The sequence below is a fragment of the Hypanus sabinus genome, chromosome 30 (assembly GCF_030144855.1).
Source record: "Hypanus sabinus isolate sHypSab1 chromosome 30, sHypSab1.hap1, whole genome shotgun sequence".
In the NCBI taxonomy this organism is placed as follows: Eukaryota; Metazoa; Chordata; class Chondrichthyes; order Myliobatiformes; family Dasyatidae; genus Hypanus; species Hypanus sabinus.
Window position 1 is genome coordinate 13823115 of NC_082735.1, and position 21084 is coordinate 13844198.

Consider the following 21084-nt stretch of genomic DNA (forward strand, 5'->3'; position numbering starts at 1 on the left):
CATACGAACATACTGAGTTTAGATCTTGAAAATATTTTTCCTGTAAATGGATTTGGGTCTAGTGCATTACTGATTTTGAATTGGTCACTATATGTTCATGATACAGATACCATACAGTGGAGTTTTGAAGAGAGTTGGTAGAGATAGTATGCTGCTACCACTCCGTCAGGAAGCAGAGTTAAATTGCTATGAGGGAAAAAAAGAACAGGCTAATGATTCTTGGAACTAATAGTGTAAGAGCACAAAGTTTTGTAGCAACCAAAATCAAAACAAATAGAATAATGTGAAAACCCTGCTTGAACCATGCAATGCTCTGGTCAGGATGGGCATGTTTCACTGCCTCCTCTCAGCAAAACTACCCAGAAAATATAAAACTTGTCACCAAGGGCTGAACCTCGTCGACAAACTTGTCAAAAAGTCACAGAGCACTGGAACTTTGGCCCTTGTTTGCTCTGCTGCATAGTTCTCTATCTACTAGTCCTGCGGTCACCAGGTAATAGGTGTACAATTACGTGCGGCCATGTGGGTGGTGGTATTTAAGATTGCATGTGCTATGATTCAAATGTCTCCCTGAAGATGGGAAAAGGCTAACTTCACATCACATGAACTTACACATTTAATCACACTGGCCACTGGGGATCAGCAGCCACTGTTTATACTATGCGTACAAAGTCACTATCGGAAGGATTTGTCCAATGTTGGTAAGAAATCCCTCATCAGTGACTTGCTCATAAGCAGGTTCCTGGCTTTGACTTAACCCAAATGTGATGGACAACACCCAACAGAAATTGCACAGGTCAGGAGCAAATATAATATCTGCTCCACAAATGCTGAACCCACTGTATGATTGTGACCACAAATCCCAAGCTATGGTGCAAGTCCTTCACCCAGTAAAATGTGTTTTGAGATCTCATTTCTCCACTGGGGCTGAATCTTTCAGTCTAATTACAAGGACTATTTTTGCCTGGTAAGCATTTCCACAAATTGTGCAACAAGAGATCTCAGAGTATAAACAGGCTTTACAGAAATTAATTGAGTTTAATGCATGTGATCGGAAGACAATACACTCCCTTGTAATTCTGAGAGCTAGTCTGGACATTTTGGGCCAAATGGCCTGCTGTGTGGACTATGAATATGTAGCTACTTACCATCTCAGGATTGACAGATTTGATATTCATTAAGACTTGTCATGCACAAAAGAAGGATAGTTTGGGTATGCTTATCAGCTGAGCTGGTAGCACTATTACACTGTACCTCTGAATTAGAAGGCTGCAAGAAATGCAAACTAATGGAATACTACAATTAGACAATGTCCTTTAAAAGACACATTGTCACTGACCCACAGCACACTTCTTGATTTCATCTTGGCCAATACAGTGGTTGGATTGAATTGTCCTCTAGTCAGGCTGAGGCACAAAAGATCTCTTTTGTGGAGAGCGGTGGAGGGAAGAACATTGGGCCATGTGTCCATACGAAGACCTTTGTCTTAACTGGCTTCATTAAGGCAATTGATCTGACCTATCAAAGTTTAACTTAGTATTGCATGAAGCTAGTTAATTTAAAAAAATACACATTTGCTCGATTGAACCCGCAGAAATTCATGAATCTCATTCCAGTGCAGCAATTAAGTAACACAGTTTGCTTGCCTAAATTATTAGTGTGCAATGTTGACAAGATACTCAAAATCAAATTTTCCTCTGCATTGGCAATTGTTCCAACTGCTCTGCATTGAATGTCAGTAAAAAGAATTAAAAAAAGCCATGAGAAATTTGTTCCTGGTCATTTTGGATATATTTATGTATAATAAATTCTGAATGCAGGCTTCTATAAAATAATAACAGTTTCTATTCAGCAGTTTAACCATCATTAATGCCCTATTTGATTGATGTCAATGCAATTTCAAATGCAGCTGTAGTAATGCATTTGTATTCTATCATTATATTGTCATTAGCTTTTCATTTGAGTTCCTTTTTGAAATAATGTAGCATTCTGACAAGGAGTAGTTACCTCAGATTCTATTATTTATTTTTGAAGTCTTGTGAACAGTGTCTTACAACAAATTGAGTTCACATATTTATCGTACTGAAGTCATTGTTAGGAAGATAGAGAAATACTGTGTTGCTGCAAGAGAATCTAATGAATTCAGGAGGTGGACTCTGGCATAGGTAAAGAAAGGCACTCGCACCTCAGTGTGCTGTGATGCGCAGTCCTGCACTGTGTGACTAGTTACCAAAAGGATTAGTTAAAATGAACTAAAGTGGTGTATTTTAAGATAAAATTATAAGGAAAAAAATATAAGGATGTGTTGGCAGGGATAGATATGAGGGAGGAGTCTCGGGGAACACAATCACCAGCACGGACCTGTTGGATAAAATGGAGTATTCCTATACTATGAAGTTCTTTAGCCTGTAATATAGGGAAAACTCCCAGCTAATCTGTGCGCTGCGTGATCCTACAAATGACATTGAGATATCTGGCCAGGTCAACTTCTTTTGTTTAAGATTAATTTATTGCAGATACTTTTTAAAAAAAAATAAATCTCTTGCTTTTGGAGTATCATGCGTTCTGGTTGCCACATTACAGGAGGGATAAGGTAACATTAGAAAGAATGCAGAAGAGAGTCACCAGGATGTTGCCCAGAATAGAGAGATTTACTTGTAAGGATAGACTGGGTTTAGTCACACTGGAATGTAGACGGGGGACAGGTGACTTTAAAGAAACTTATAAAATTATGAGGGTCTTAACTAGGATAGATAGTCAAAGTCATATTCCTGGAGCAGGGCAGTGATGATTTGGCTGGAGGGCCCACTTCTGTGTATTGCAAGATCATTTAAATCTACCAAAGGGGGAGAGAAACCTCAGCTTAATGCCTTAACTAAAAAGTGCTACCTCTCGTATCAGTGTTGAATCAGCCTGAATAATGCAGTCAAGGATAAGAGGTATTAACAAATAGTTTCTTGATAAGGGAATGAGAAAGTGAGGCAGCATTTTGGAGAAAAATATCCACTTGTACTGTTGGAACAAGTGAATCAGGTTGGAAGAAGGACATTTGGTTCATCAACTCCAACCTAATTTGGTGCAAGAATAATCCAGCTACTCTATTGTTTCACTTTTCAAGCAGATGTCACAACATCTTACCAATGAATGTTGTTGATGACAAAATACGGAAGTAGATCGCCAGGCCTTTCTTCCACGCAGATGCTGCTGCTGTCCAGGTTAGGACCTGGCTGGGCTTGAACTCAGGACCATCTGCCTTGAAGTCCAGTGCTGATGCCACCACACCACCAGCCAGCCCTACCTATGAATACATACCACAAGAAGACTTTCTACCTATTAAAGTATTATCTATGGGTCACATCTCCAAACTATGTGTGGGTTGAACACTAACTCCAGTTCCCTTTTGACCACCTTGATAGAATCTGCCTCCACTCTCTCTAGCCGCAATTCCACATCCTGATAGTTTACAGCACAACGTTTCCTGCTGTGCTTTTGCCAACTGCCTTCATTCTCTATTTTGTGATCTTTGAATTTGACACAGGTAAGTACTTGAACAGACTTATCTAAAGTTAAAGGACTTGTATTGGGCAAGCGATGAGCAGCATCTATGGGCAGATGGGACTGGAAAAGTTGATGTTTAATTTAATGAGCATGTGCTTAATTATGTCATATTCACTGACCCAAGATTTTATACTGAAAAGTCAAAGTACACTTATTATCAAAAGATGTATATGTTACCATCTACCACCGTGAGATTCATTTTCTTGCAGGCATTTACAGAAAAATAAAGGAATACAACAGAATTTATTAAAAGCTGTGCATAAGCTAAGACTGACAAACAACTAATGTGCAAAAGAAGGCAAGTTACACAAGTAAAAATAAATAATGCCGAGAACATGAGTCCTTGAAAGAGAGTTTGTAGGTTGTGGAATTAGTTCAGAGTTGAGGCGAGTGAAGTTATCCACGCTAGTTCAGGAGCCTGATAGTTGAAGGGTAATAACTGTTCCTGAACCTGGTGGTGTGGGTCCTAAAGCTTCTTCAGGTCCAGTGGTAGTCGCGAGAAGAGAGCATGGCGTGGATAGTGGGGGTCCTTGATGCTTTCTTGTGTCAACAGTAAGTGTTCACTTACTATCAAAGAAATCTGAGCACAGGTTCCCGATTCACCACTTGTCATTACATGCAGGTACCAAAAATTGATAAAGGTCAAGTAAATACTGCAGAGGTGGAAATCTAAAATAAAAATTGAGCATGATGAAAACTGGGGGCAAATCAGGCACCATCAGTGAAAAGTGAAATACTGTAGTTAATCGTTCAGGTTAAAACTCTTCATCATTGTCTGCAAACAGAAATATTAGCCACAGATGCTCCCTGACCTGCAGTGTGCTTCTAGCTTTTTCCATTTTTATGGGAACTGATGTGTGAATTACTTAGTTCTTTCATTGTGTGTGATATACCAAGACCTCACTAAATAAATTAGCATTGAAATTCAAGACAAGGTATGAAGCCGAGTTGTTTTTCCCACGTGATCCACTGTTCAGGAAATGAAGGAGAATAAATTGTGCATTCAGGAATAAGCCTGAATCATAATCACCCCCAAGTCACCACTCTATGAAAAGGTTGGTTTATAAAATAAAAGAGTCCCGTTCCTCCAGGATTAATCAAAGTGATATGAAAAAAAAATATTTCAGCAATACACACAAAATGCTGGAGGAACTCAGCAGGTCCTCTTGCATCTATGAAGGGGAATAAAAAGATGACATTTCTGGATAAGACCCTTCATCAGGGTTGGGGATGAGGGAACATACTGCATGTGGTGAACTACATATACCTGTCTGGACATGCCCCTCTGCTGACTGCTCCTGTGGCTCCTCCCACAGACCCCTGTATAAAGGTGGTTGGAGGCACTGCTCCCCCCCACCGAGTCTCCAGGATGTTGCATGGTGGTCTCTTGCAGCTAATAAAAGTCTATTGTTCGCCTCCCGTCTCCGAGAGTTATTGATGGTGCATCACTGCATAACAGCCAAAATGCCACTACTACCAAACTGACAAAACATTACGGTAGATGAATTTTGAAATCGCAGCAAGAGGTGGAGAGGGAAGAGGTAAAAGAAGCTCAGAGAAAAGCTGTTATTTTTAACTGACCGCTGCAGAGAGGCTAGACTGCACAAGCGCATTAAAGTCGGCCTCTGAGATCAGCGGGGGAGTTTAAAAAGCGAGCAGAGGCTGAGTACGAGCTTCACTCCAGGTGAGGTGAGGCCGGGTAATCTCCTTTAAGTAATCTAATTAGCTTAGGAGTAGGTACTGGAGGCAGCAGTTAGGGCAGTTGATTGCTCCGTTTGCAGTATGTGGGAAATCAGGGTGAGCACAGCTGTCCCTGATGACTACACCTGCAAAAGGTGCATCCAGCTGCAGCTCCTGACAAACCGTGTTAGGGAACTGGAGCTGGAGCTGGATGAACTTCGAATCATTCGGGAGGCAGAGGCTGAAACAGACAGGAGTTTCAGGGAGATAGTCACCCCTAGGAGTCAGGAGACAGGTAGTTGGGTGACTGTCAGGAGAGGGAAGGGGAATAGACAGGAAGAGCAGAGCACCCTTCCCATCAACAATAAGTATACCATTTTGAATACTGTTGGTGGGGACGACCTACCAGGGACAACTTGCAGTGGTTGCTGGCACTGAGACTGGACCCTCAGCTCAGAAGGGAAGGAGGGAAAAGAGGAGAACAGTAGTGATAGGGGATTCAATAGTTAGGGGGACAGATAGGAGGTTCTGTGGAAGAGATCGAGAATCCCAGATGGTCTGTTGCCTCCCTGGTGCCAGGGTCCGCGATATCTCATATTGAGTTCTCAGTATTCTCAAAAAGGAGGGTGAGCAGCCAGATGTCGTGGTCCATGTAAGGATCAATGATGTGGGTAGGAAGAGTGAGGAGGTCCTGAAAGGTGAGTTTAAGGAGTTAGGTGCCAAGTTACCTAACAGGACAGGACCTCCAGGATAGCAATCTCAAGATTGCTACTAGTGTCATGTGCAGGTGGGCTTAGAAATAGTAAGATAGTGCAGAGCAACACAAGGCTGAAGACATGGTGCAGGAGGGAGGGCTTCAGATTTATAGATAATTGGGCAGTTTTCCAGGGAAGGTGGGACCTGTTCCGGCGGGACAGTTTACTTCTGAACTGGAGGGGGACAAATATTCTTGCAGGTAGGTTTGCCAGAGAGGCTCCAGTGGATTTAAACTAGATACGAGGGGGGAGGGGAACCAAAGTGTGGGGACAGATGTATGGGAGAAGGAAAAAAAAGAAGACAGTAAAGTTCTTTGTACTGTTAAAGATAAACAGAGAGGAAGAGGCAGAGAATTTCTTAAATGCATTTATTTTAATGCTAGGAGCATTGTAAGAAAGGTGGATGAGCTTAAAGCGTGGATTGATACCTGGAAATATGATGTTGTAGCTATTAGTGAAATATGGTTGCAGGAGGGGTGTGATTGGCAACTAAGTATTCCTGGATTTTGTTGCTTCAGGTGTGATAGAATTGGAGGGACAAGAGGGGGAGGTGTTGCGTTGCTTGTCAGAGAAAATATTACAGCAGTTCTCTGGCAGGATAGATTAGACGGCTCGTCTAGGGTGACTATTTGGGTGGAATTGAGGCATGGGAAAGGTGTAGTAACACTCATAGGGGTGTATTATAGACCACCTAATGGGGAGCGAGAGTTGGAGGAGCAAATTTGCAAGGAGATAGTAGGTATTTGCAGTAAGCACAGGGTTGTGAGTGTAGGAGATTTTAATTTTCCACACATAGACTGGGAAGCTCATACTGTAAAAGGGATGGATGGTTTGGAGTTTGTAAAATGTATGCAGGATAGTTTTTTGCAGCAATACATAGAGGAACCAACTAGAGAAGGGGCAGTGGTGGATCTCCTGTTAGGGAATGAGATAGGTCAGGTGACAGAGGTATGTGTTGGGGAGCACTTCGGGTCCAGTGATCACAATGCCATTAGTTTCAATATAATTATGGAGAAGGATAGGACTGGACCCAGGGTTGAGATTTTTGTTTAGAGAAAGGCTAACTTTGAGGAGATGCGAAAGGATTTAGAAGGAGTGGATTGGGACAATTTATTTTATGGGAAAGATGTAATAGAGAAATGGTGGTAATTTAAAGGTGAAATTTTGAGGGTACAGAATGTTCCTGTTAGGTTGAAAGGAAAGGTTAAAAGTTTGAGAGAGCCATGGTTTTCAAGGGATATTGGAAACTTGGTTAGGAAAAAAAGAGATATCTACAATAAATATAGGCAGCATGGAGTAAATGAGGTGCTCGAGGAATATAAAGAATGTAAGAAGAATCTTAAGAAAGAAATTAGAAAAGCTAAAAGAAGATATAAGATTGCTTTGGCAAGTAAGGTGAAAATAAATCCGAAGGCTTTCTATAGTTATTTTAATAGCAAAAGGATAGTGAGGGATAAAATTTGTCCCTTAGAGAATCAGAGTGGACAGCTATGTGTGGAGCTGAAAGAGATGGGGGAGATTTTGAACAATTTCTTTTCTTTGGTATTCACTAAGGAGAAGGATATTGAATTATGTAAGGTAAGGGAAACGAGTAGGGAAGTTATGGAAACTATGACAATTAAAGAGGAGGAAGTACTGGCGCTTTTAAGGAATATAAAAGTGGATAAATCTCCAGATCCTGACAGGATATTCCCTAGGACCTTGAGCGAGGTTAGTGTAGAAATCGCAGGGGCTCTGACAGAAATATTTCAAATGTCATTAGAAAAGGGGATGGTGCCAGATGATTGGCTCATGTGGTTCCATTGTTTAAAAAGGGTTCTAAGAGTAAACCTAACAATTATAGGCCTGTCAGTTTGACGTCAGTGGTGGGTAAATTAATGGAAACTATCCTTAGAGATGGTACATATAATTATCTGGATAGACAGGGTCTGAATAGGAACAGTCAACATGGATTTGTGCATGGAAGGTCATGTTTGTGGTGACAAATCTTATTGAATTTTTTTGAAGAGGTTACGAGGAAAGTTGATGAGGGTAAAGCAGTGGATGTTGTCTATGTGGACTTCAGTAAGGCCTTTGACAAAGTTCCACACGGAAGGTTAGTTAAGGCGGTTCAATCGTTAGGTATTAATATTGAAGTAGTAAAATGGATTCAACAGTGGCTGGATAACTGTTTGTCAGGTTGGAGGCTGGTGACTAGTGGTGTGCCTCAGGGATCTGTATTGGGTCCACTGTTGTTTGTCATATATGTTAATGATCTGGATGATGGGGTGGTAAATTGGATTAGTAAGTATGCAGATGATACTAAGGTAGGAGGAGTTGTGGATAATGAAGTAGGTTTTCAACGTTTGCAGAGAGATTTAGGCCAGTTAGAAGAGTAGGCTGAATGATGGCAGATGAAGTTTAATGCTGATAAGTGTGAGGTGCTTCATTTTGAATAATTCAATAATTCTAAATATTCATTTGGAATAATCCAAATAGGACATACATGGTAAATGGTAGGGCATTGAAGAATGCAGTTGAACAGAGTGATCTAGGAATAATGGTGCATAGTTCCCTGAAGGTGGAATCTCATGTGGATAGGGTGCTGAAGAAAGCTTTTGGTATGCTGGCCTTTATAAATCAGAGCATTGAGTATAGGAGTTGGAATGTAAGGCCGAATTTGGAGTATTGTGTATAGTTCTGGTCACCGAATTATAGGAAAAATGTCAACAAAATAGAGAGACTACAGAGAAGATTTACTAGATTGTTACCTGGGTTTCAGCACCTAAGTTACAGGGTAAGGTTGAACAAGTTAGGTCTTTATTCTTTGGAGTGTAGAATGTTTAGGGGGGGACTTGATAGAGGTCTTTAAAATTATGAGGGGGATAGATAGAGTTGACATGGATAGGCTTTTTCCATTGTGAGTAGGGGAGATTCAAACAAGAGGACATGAGTTGAGAGTTAGGGGGCAAAAGTTTAAGGGTAACACGAGGGGGAATTTCTTTACTGAGAGAGTGGTTGCTGTGTGGAATGAGCTTCCAATAGAAGTGGTAGAGGCAGGTTCGGTATTGTCATTTAAAGTAAAATTGGATAGGTATCTGGACAGGAAAGGAATGGAGGGTTATGGGCTGAGTGCGGGTCAGTGGGACTAGGTGAGAGTAAGCGTTCAGCATAGACTAGAAGGGCCTAGATGGCCTGTTTCCATGCTGTAATTGTTATATGGTTGTATGTTATATGAATGGATTTCCAACAAATGTTTGCAGCTGTTTTATTGGCTTAGTTTTCAGGGTATTGGTAGCTTTTGGTAATAAGTTCCAATTTGTTGGTTTTAATAAAGGTCAGAGGTCAGCTATCTCATACCATATTAATGAACTAGAATGGGTTTGGGTTAGCCTGGGTGAAAAGGACCTGTGTTCAGTCAGCAGCATGAAAAAAAGGCTTGTTCAAGAGTCAATGGAGGTCCATGGCTGGAGAGGAGATCTCCACCACCAGGTTTTTTCTGCTTGAGAAATGACATGTGATAAAAACCAGCTCAAATAATCACACAGGACTGATTGAGACGCAGTAACTCCCCAAAAACCAGAGTGGATCTTGACCACAAACAGTAACTCCCACAAACCAGAGTGGATCTTGACCACAAACAGTAACTCCCACAAACCTCACCAAACTCCTCACAAAACAGACTGGAGGTAGTTTGTTGCACTGTCATGTGGCCTCAAGACAGGAACTAACAGTAAAAATGAATGGAATGAAGCTGGGAAAGACTATACTAAGTGTTTCATGACATTGCTTCTCACTTCCAGAAGTAAAAGAAAATGTCCATTATTTGGGAAATGATCAAGTTCTCTCTCCATTTCTTTGTTTAGTGTCTTGCACCTTAAGTGCCACTTGCATGACATGAGAGTTGATCTCCAATATCTAATATAATCACAACAGCTTGTGTACTCTGTGTACTGCTAATCTGAAACAGGGCAGTGAGAAACATATAAGCAGGGGGAAGTCCTGCAATGCCCTAAGCTTAATATAGCAATCAATTAGGGTATGGCTATCCTGTCTCTTAACTCCAGTCAGTCACCTTGTTCCATATATCTTAATACCGTATCATTCTTAGTACTGAATATATACAAGAGATTTTGCAGATGGTGGAAATCCAGAGCAACACACACAAAATGCCGGAGGAACTCAGTAGGTCAGGAAACAATCTATGAAACAGCTGATGTTTCAGACTGAGGCCTTTCATCGGGATTGGAAAGAAGGTGGGGATTGAGTGCAAGCTGGTAGATGATATGTGAAGCCAAATGAGGGGTAGATAGGTGGGTGGGAGAAGAGGGGATGAGGTGAGAAGCAGGGAGGTGATAGGTGGAAGAGGTAAGGGGTTGAAGAAGAAGGAATCTGGTAGGAACAAGCAGTGGACTGTGGAAGAAGGGAAAGGTGGAAATGGGACCAGAAGGAAGTGGTGGCAGGTGAGAAGAGAAGGGGTGAGAGGAGAAGCAGAATGGGGAGAAAATGTAGGGTTGGAGAAATACTGGAAGTTAAAGAAATTGATAATCAGGCCAACAGATTGGAGGCTACCGAAATGGAATATGAGGTGTTGCTCCTCCAACCAGAGAGTTATGGTAGAACAGCAGGCCATGAACCAACATGTCAGAATGGGAAACGGAGGCAGAGTTAAAATGGGTGGTCATGTGGTGGACAGAGTGACAGTGGTTCTAAGTACTGAGCTGCTCCTCAGGGCAATTTGTTCTTTCTCTTGAGACTTAAGTTCTCAGTTGTTGTGTTTTACCACAAGGAGATTGTCTATATTCACACTTCTCTTGAATAAACCATGCTAGAGGTTTTTACGTATTTCCTTGGTCCTGTGCTTTAGCATTGAAAAGCAGCAGATGGTGCTATTGTAGTATAATAGTGACACAGTACATTATTTACAAATCCTCCAGATCCTTACTACTGTATGCATTTCCACGGTGCTTCTCAGTATTTCAAGACTTACTGTAGCAAATCAAACCAAAAACAAAAATGTCTTGAAATATAGTCACTATTGTAATGAATGAATGCTGCAGGTAATTTGCAAATGCCAAGATCCTACAAGCAACAGTGTTTTGACAGCTAGCAACTCTTGTCTCAGGTGATGCTGATTGAGGAAATAATATTTGTCAGTGCCATCGAGAACACCTCATGTTCTTAAGAGCAGTGCCACGTGATTTTTGTTTTGCTTGGGAAGAATGATGGGATCTCAGCCTAACATCAGAAAGACAACTCCTTAGTGCAATACTGAAGTCTTCCGTCTAGCAAATGATCCCAAGGTGGACATCCACAACCTTTTGATTGGGATATGAATGTGTCAACATGCACCATTGATGAAATGTGAAGATGACATCACAGAATAAAATGCAGTTTCTAAAATCAAAAACATATTTTGTTTTTATCATTTATGTATGGAGAGGGACATATTCGCTCCTATCTCCATTATAGTCAGTCAGCATCAGTAATCAAGACTGAAATTAAAGTGTATCTTATTTTGCCACAACTACATGGCCTGATATTCATTCTTAGAGCAGTAAACCTGCTTCTCCATTTCCCAAATTATTACTGACAGCTTTGCCTGGAGACTGTCAATTAGTGATGTGTTACTAACAGCTCTGAAACACTGAATATCCAGTGGGATTTTTGTCCCATGGATTGGATAGATTTTTAAAGAGAAAAGACAAAATGCAGCCCCTATCTGAAATAATTGTAAAACTGAACCATTTGAATCATTCATTCAATTTTCACAGGTATTCATTACATTAGACACCAAGGGAGAGATGGCATGGTTACAATGCTGAATATTGGCCATTATTCTTCCAGAGCTCTGCATCATCTGGATGCATTGCATTTGGAGGGAACGATAAATTATTTGTTGCTTTCGTGAGTTGGTATTTCACAGTAAGGAAAACTGATAATCAATAGTTTTAGGCGCCATAAATCAGGACAGATTCTGAGTCAGGACTTCTCGTAAACTAAGTTTGTGCCCACAAACATGAGGAGGATGTTTCCATTACTGGGAGACTCAGACCAAAGGGACCAGTCTCAGAATGTAAGGATATCCCCGAAGAACAGAGATAAGGAGGAATTTGTTTAGCCAGAGGGTAGTGAATCTGTGGAATTCATTGCCTCAGACTACTGTGGAGGCCAAGCTATTGGGAATATTTAAATTGGAGGTTGATAGGTTCTTGATTAACAAGGCTGTCAAAGGTTATAGGGAGGAGACAGGAGAAAGAGGTTGAGAGGGATAATATGTCAATAGAAAGGAGGAGCAGACTCATTGGGCCAAGTTCCACTCCCATGTTTTATTGTCTTAAATATGCAGTAATGTGACCTATAAATGGAATGGATACAATTAATTTCTCACTGTAAGGTATTATGCAAATATTGTAAAAATGGCTTCTGGAAGTTAACACCAAATAACATACTAAATGTTTTCTGAAAGTACATACTGTATGTTCATATAGGCTTGGACAGCTATTAATGTCTATTCAAATCTTTCAAGTTACCAGTTGATGCACAATAAGCTTGATGAGCAGTTAATTAATTACCCGTCAGAGCATCTGCACGCAGAGTAAGACAGAGACATTGACGTTCTGCCTTTCTGCGATTCTGTTTGCTTGAAATTCTTACTTCTCTGAGATTCTGATTCTGTGAGGCTCTTCTTCTCCCTACTACTACATGGAAAGTCCTTTGATTTTGGAAAAGCTTTATCAGCATACGAATGCCTGTCATTTGAAGCCTTTCATAACATAAGAAAATATGATTTCAAATCAGTATGTCAGTTGTACTGAAACTTTCATTCGTTTCCAAGTTGCAAAGTTATAAAAAAAAATTCTTAAGTACAGCACAAACTCCTTCTCACTGCATTATACTAAAAACAATAATTCAAACATATTTTACAAACTAGCAGCAACCTCCAGCATCCTTGACTGATCTTAAAGATGACAGTAAAGTTTCAGTGCATGAACGCTTAAAACATAATGCATCTTTATTTGAGAAATTGAGAGGAAGATTTAAATAATCGTATTTAAAAATAACAATCAGTATCTATAGTAGCAGAAGAAAATGGGCCCAAACTCTTCGATTTTAACCCCACTCTTCTCGTCTTAAGAATTGAAGATTCCCTCTGTTTCTTTGACATTTTAACTTCATTTTCAGCCTTGAGGCAAACTGATAAAGAGTACGTGGCACAGATCTGCATGCAATAAATCCATTCTTGCAGAAAGATTAAGACAGGAGTACATACACAGAGCATAGGATTTGCACCTTCTTCCAGTGATCATATGGATGCTCTTGTTTCCTCCCACATGGAAGGTGGAATTTGAAGGCAGAATACAGGGTTAATGGCAGGATTCTTAGCTAGGAACAGAGGGATCTTGGGGTTCACGATCATAGCTCCCTTAAAGTTGACCCACAAATTGATAGGGATGTAATTAATGTATACGTTTTATTGGCCTTCATTTGTCGGGGGATTGAGGTCAAGCATTCCAAGATAACTTCACAACTCTACAAAGCCAAGGTTAGAGGGCATTTGGAATATTGTGTTCTGTTCTGGTTGCCTCATTATAGGAAGGATATGGAAGCTTTAGAGAGGCTGCAGCAGAGATTTACTAGGATGCTGCCTGGACTGGAGAGCAACCTTTTGAGGATAGGTTGAGCCAGCTAAGGCTTTTCTCTTTGGAGCGAAGGAAGATGAAAGGTGACTTGATAGAGATGTACAAGATGATAAGAGGAGTAGATCGAGTGGATGACCATGTACTTTTCCCAGGATGGAAATGGCTAGAGTAGTGTATGGATCTATTTCTTTTAGAGCAATGACCAACCTTCCTGCCCTTAGCACTATGTATTGATCTGTTGTCTGCGCATGTGCATTGTTCTCTCTCTCTCTCTCTCTCTCTCTCTCTCTCTCGCTGCAATGTGGATACACCAGTTAAAGTCATCTCCCACCTGCATGCTTTAGATTCATTTTATTTTATTTGCACAGACAGCATAAATTGCCAATGAGTAGGAACTTGAATGACAGAAAAGATCACAAACTGCACTGACAGTTACGGGACAAAATAGCAGGAGTTGAACAGCACGAGAAAGCCGAGGGATGCATGAGTAACAGTGAAAGACGCATTAAATTTAAAGAGACAATAACATGGCGATGGCTTCAGTCAGGAAAGTTGACGAATTTGATAGCTGTGAATCGTACATCAAGAGGGTTGAACTGTATTGTAATGCGAATAATGTGTAGAAGTGAAAGAAAGCCTGGTGCAATGGGTGCAAGGATGCACGGTCTCTGATGTAACCTAGTAACCCCGGCAAAGCAAGAATGCAAGATGGTCAATGAAATGGTTACAACTTTTGCATAATCACTTGAGCCCTCAACCATGGGTAATAGCTGAGAGATATCATTTTTACAAAAATCAAATGATGAAAGCATTTCTGAATACATTGCAGAACTGCGCAAACTTTCCCAGTACTCTGAATTTCAAGTCAAGTCAAGTCACTTTTATTGTCATTTCGACCATAACTGCTGGAACAGTACGTAGTAAAAATGAGACAATGTTTTTCAGGACCATGGTGTTACATGACACATTACAAAAACTAGACTGAATTACGTAAAAATACAACACAGAGAAAGCTACACTAGACTACAGACCTACACAGGACTGTGTAAAGTGCACAAAAAACAGTGCAGGCATTACAATAAATAATAAACAGGACAATAGGGCAAGGTGTCAGTCCAGTCTCTGGGTATTGAGGAGTCTGATAGCTTGGGGGAAGAAACTGTTACATAGTCTGGTCGTGAGAGCCCGAATGCTTTGGAGCCTTTTCCCAGACGGCAGGAGGGAGAAGAGTTTATATGAGGGGTGCATGGGGTCCTTCATAATGCTGTTTCTTTTGCGGATGCAGCGTGTAGTGTAAATGTCTGTGATGGCAGGAAGAGAAACCCCGATGATTTTCTCAACTGACCTCACTATCTGCTGTAGGGTCTTGTGATCCGAGATGGTGCAATTTCGGAACCAGGCAGTGCTGCAGCTGATCAGGATGCTCTCAGTACAACCCCTGTAGAATGTGATGAGGATGGGGGGGTGGGAGATGGACTTTCCTCAGCCTTCGCAGAAAGTAGAGACGTTGCTGGGCTTTCTTTGCTATGGAGCTTGTGCTGAGGGACTAGGTGAGACTCTCCGTCAGGTGGACACCAAGAAATTTGGTGCTCTGTATGATCTCTACCGAGGAGCCATTAATGTTCAGTGGGGAGTGGTCGCTTTGTGCCCTTAGAGATGAACTTTCTGATGCACTAAGGGACAGGCTTGTATGTAGCATGCATAGTTAAAGGACGCAAAAGAAACTACTATCTGAAAGAGACCTAACCTTAGAACAGGGATTGACCATTGCAGTATCGGAGACTGCTTCAAAGGATGCAGCAAAATGACAGAAAAGGAGTTTAGAATGTGATGTGCACGAAATCTCTCTGAATGGTGCAGTAAGTACCAATGTTATCAATATGGCAAATCCTCCCATGATGCAAAAGAGTGTTGGTACAAAGAAAAAGTCTGCAGAAATAGTCATAGCCAAGGTCACATGGAGAGAACGTGCAAGGCAAACAAAAAGAACAACTGAGTGAAAAGTCTCAAACACAAAACTCAGTAAATGCGTTAAGTTACAGAATGTAAAACCACAGAGAGTCTGACAAAGGTGACCAGGCATGTTTAGAACTGCATAGGATAACTGAAGCAGGTCACAAAATCATCCGGATCACAATAGATCTGTCCGGTACAAAACTGAAAATGGAGCTGGTTACAGGGTCAGCTTTGTCCATAATTCCAGAGACTGACTACAACAGACTATTTCCTAAGATACCACTGGAGAAGGCCTCGGTGATGCTAAAGACTTACACAGGCAAAAGAGTGTCTCTCAAAGGCAAACCGAAAGTAAATGTGATGTATGGAGGCCAAAAACAATAGTTAGAGCTCTATGTGCTGAAAAATGGAGGGCCTACACTTTTCAGATGTGAATGATTGAGAAAAATCCAACTAGACTGCCCGTCAATCAAAGCTCTTGCTGTGGCAGCAACAGAAGACCGCAGCCCAAATGGTAGCACTAAGCAAAGGCTGTCACTGCAGATTAATGTTAATCAGAAGGTATTTGAGAAGGGATTAGATAAGCAGATCGAAGACTTCGCTAAAAGCTGTTTAGGATGCAAAAAAAATTCAAAATTCACCCACACAGGTACTGTTACATCCATGGGAGTTCTTCACCATGGCAAAGAGTACATTATGATTTTGCTGAGCCATTCATAGATTCCACTTTTCTGATCGTTGTGGATGCTCATTCGAAGTGGCTGGAGGTTAGACTAATGAAGTCAACCACCTCAGCAAAGACTGTCTCCATTCTGAGGATTATCTTTACCAGCAATGGCTTACTAGAACAAATCATGAGTGACATCAGATCATAATGCTCATCAGAAGAGTACCGACTGTTCATTAAAAAAAATACCACCAGACCTTTCAAGTCAGCTCCTCACCACCCAGCAATGAATGGGATAGCTGGAAGGTTTTTTTGGAATATGGGTTCATGAAAGGGAAATTGAATGCTTTGCACATATAGAGCTTTATGGTGCATTAACATAAACAGGGAGCAACTGCAATGTATGGATCTACTTCTCTTAGAGCAATGAATCCCCCCCTTCCCTTTAGCATTAAGTATTGATCTGTTTTCTGCAAATGCACATTGATCTACTGTTGCCTACATGTGCGTATTGTTCTCTCTCTCTCTCTCTTTGCAATGAGAAAGCCACCTATCGTGTGCATACTTTTATTTAATTGATATGTAGTTGTGCACAGACACAACAGCTAATATGAGGGGCATAATTTTAAGGTGATCGGAGGGAAGTTTATACTGGATGTACAAGGTAATTTTTTTTTACACAGAGAGTGGCAAGTGCATGGAACGGCCTGCCAGGGTTGTGGTGTTGGCAGATAAGTTAGGGGTATTTGAGAAACTCTTAGCCGTATGGGTAATAGAAAGATGAAGGACCATGCGGGAGAGAAGGATTAGATTGGGTAAGTGATTGACACAGGATTATGGGCTGAAGGGTCTGTGCTATGCTGTTAGGTTCTATGTTCTGTGTTCACATCCGGGAGCTGTGCAGGTATATTAGCTATCTATTCTAAATGACCCCCTATTGTAGCAGAATGACTAAAGAAGTAAAGACGAATTGAAGGGTATGTGGGCGGGAATAAGGGCTACAGAGAAATAAAGAGAGGGTGAAACGGACTGATGGAATTATTCTTCTATCAGATGGCCTGCAGCCAATGAGCTGTATAATTTCCAGCTTTGCTTTCTCACCCATTAATCTGCAGGAATGAAAGGTTGACCTCCTTGGGTGCAAAATCTCAAGGGCATTTAAAAATAACTGGGCTTCACACCCCCACACCCTCATTTTCTTTGAAAACTTAGAATTAATAGTTATAATAAAATCCATGAATGGAATTTTTCTGTTTAAATGATAATTAAGGCTCAGCTTTGAGTTATGCAGGTACTTATACAGAAATAATACTAGTGTATAGGACTGGCGGGGACAGGTCTGTCACTGCATATCACCAGCATACAGTACTAGTAGGATGGGTCATCACAGTATAACATTGGAGTATGATATTGGTGGGGACAGGTCTATGACAGTATAACACCAGAATACAGTACCAGTGGAGATGGGTATGTCCCTATATAGCCCCACTATGGTACCAGTTGGCCAGCTGGTGGCGCAGTGGCATCAATGCTGGTCTCCGGAGCAAATGGTCCGGAGATTGAATCCAGCCGGCTCCCTTGCACGCTTTCCATCCGTGCTGGGTTGAGCGTCGAACTAGCAACTCGACCTTGTTAAAAAAACCTGGAGAATGCTACAGAAATGCCACATGATGAGCAATCACCAAAAAGGTCGGTGCAAAAGGCTTGTCATGACGGCACCCCGATGACTCCACCAGGAGTTAAGGGCATTCTTCTTCTCTTCTTATACCAGTAGGGTAGATCTGTTGCTGTATAACATTGGGGTATGGTACCGGTGGGGATGTATTTGACCTGGGAACAGTACCAGTGGGTTCAGGTCTGTTACTGTATAACACTAGAGTACAGTACTGATGGGGTAGTCTGTCTTCAATGTATAATAGCCAGGATAATTAACAGTGGGAACAGGTCTGTCACTGTATAACACCTGGGTACACTACAGTGGGGACGTGTCAGTTGCTGTTTCATTCTGGGGTACAGTACCAGGGGGAACAGGTCTGTCACTGTATGACACCAGTACACTACCTGTGGGGATGTGTTAGTACTGTATACAGTGGGGTATGCAGCACAAAACAATTGTGCTTTTACCACATCACCCTCCTCCTTATTTTCTTTGATGATTTACAAATGGGAATGATGCGAATACTACTGTTTAATGGACAACTAAGAATCATCTTTGAGGTATGCAGGAGGGCTCCTACTCCAATTGGTTCCAAAGCTAGCCCTGCCAGGGAGACAGATGTCTCTAGTGTCCACTGATAGGAACACGGGGAGGAGGATGGTGGGAGACTCCAGCTCATTCTGTTAAACCACTGGAAGTAAAATTAACAGAGGAGACAGCTTGGGGGAGAAGGACAATGTTCACGATTTGATCTAGGCTTGGTGCAGGCACTGGTTAAACAATGCAGAGTGCAGCCAAGCTTTCTGTTTCTAACATTCCAAACTTGAAAAGCATAAATTGTGTATATGAGCCACTAAATAATTTAAACTGCCCGACTTATGCAATTCATGGATCTAATTGAGTAAATTCAGTTCTGTTTCGATAAAATATGGATGTGCTCTGTAAGTATCTCATGAATACAGTAATCCCAACTCAGTTATGACTTTTGACATAAATTAAGTTTAAATGAATGCCCCTGGGCCACACACAGTTGAAGTTTTGTAGTTTTGAAGTGTTGCCCCCAGGATATCGGCACTTTTCACAAACCAGATTTGTTCTCAGAGGCTGGGAACAGGTGAACATTTTTGCAGGTAGGTCAGTTAAAATACTCTGCTCGCAATAAGCAATAACACAGATGGTGACTGTTAGCTGCTGTGTCGTGGTATTATGAAAATGTATAAGGAAAAACAATTATCCCCTGTCATTGCTTCTGCTGTCGAAATGCAGTGACCAAGGAACTCAAACCTATAACTACAGTTCCATATGCATCTTATATAAAGCAAATAATCTATGGGCATTGTACCAGGTTGTAACATTTTCTGATCCAATTGTAAGTGAGTGATTAAAAAAAGAGAGACCAAATCTACTGTTTAAAGGGATTGAAGTTTCAAATTAATGTTACAAATCTATAAGACTCTGGTTAGCCCACACTTGGAGTGTTGTGTTCCGATCACCTCATTTTAGGAAGGATGTGGAAGCTTTGGGAAGGGTGTAGAGGAGATTTACCAGGATACTGCCTGGATTAGAGAACATTTGTTTTGAGGATAGGTTGAGCTGCTAGGGCTTTTCTCTGAGGAAAGGTTGAGCAAGTTATGCTTCATCTCTTTGGAGAGAAGGAGCATGAAAGATAATTGATTATAAGAAGCATAGATAGAGTGGACAGCCAGGGCTGCAATGGCCAATACCAGAAGACATCTGTTCAAGGTGAGTGAGAAAAAGTTTAGGGAAGATGTCATAGAGTCATTATAGTCATAGTCATAGAAAAGTCCAGCACAAAAACAGGCCCTATGGCCCATCTAGTCCATGCCGAGGAATTTCAACTGCCAACTCCCATTGGACCATAGTTTTTCATACCCATACCATCCATGTACCCATCCAAACTTCTCTTAAACGTTGAAATCAAGCTCCACTTGCACTGGCAGCTCATACCACACTCTCATGACTCTCTGAGTGAAGAAGTTGCCCCTCACATTTCTGTTAAACTTTTCACCTTTCACTGTTACTCCATGACCTCTAGTTGTAGCCCCACCCAACTGCAATGGAAAAAGCCTGCTTGCATTTACCCTATCAATACCACTCATAACGTTGTATACCTGTATCAAATCTCCTCTCAATCTTCCATGCTCCAAGAAATAAACTCCTAACCAAATCAATCCTTCCCTATAATTCAGGTCCTCCAGACCCAGCAATATCCTTGTAAATTTTCTCAGTGTTCTTTCAACCTTATTTACATCTTTCCTGTAGGCAGGTGACCAAAACTGCACACAACACTCCAATTTAGGCCTCACCAATGTCTTATACAACTTCTACATAGCATCCAATCTCCTCTACTCAGTACTTCATCTTTATGAAGGCCAATGTTCCAAAATTGTTCTCTATAACCATGTGATGCCACTTTCAATGAATTATGACGTACAAAAAAAGCTGGATGTACTCAGCAGGTCGGGCAGCTTCCGTTGCAATATGACCTGTATTCCCACATGTCAGTTAGTTTCTTTATAGGCAGAGAGTGGCAGGAGCCTTGAACACATTGCTAGTGGTAGTGGTAGGGACTGTTACTTGAGTGACACTTAAGAGACTCTTAGATAGGCTTTTGGATGAAGGGAAAATGGAGGGCTATGTGGGAGGGAAGGGTTAAATTGATCTTGACGTAGGTTAAAAGGTTGGCACATTCTCTTGCTGTATTGTGCTGAACTGTTCTGCGCTCTAAGGTCTATGTTTAGTAACGATTAAAAATCGTTTCTTAGTGGGCCAGGTTATTCAGAGAGTCAAAAGCAACATTTAAAAGTTTGCTCATTAGTGAGAATGTTAGTAATGAGGAGGAAACAAATGAACATCAAGGGGATGTTGACAAACTAAGTGACTGGGCAAGTGCATGGCAGGTGGATGTAACGCTGAGATTGTGACATAACCCACTTAGATAGAGAATACAGATGAGTGGTTAACTGATGAGAGAAGGGAAATGTTGATGTTCATAGGATCCGGGATATCGCTGTAAACAAGCTTAGAAGGACAAAGTTATATTGGTCTTTACTATGAGATAATATATGAACCAGAGTAAAGATGACTTACTGGAATTTCAAATGTCCTTAAAGAGTCTATCCAATAAGAAGAGATTGAGTAGTTTAGGCTTGTTTTCTTTACAATAAG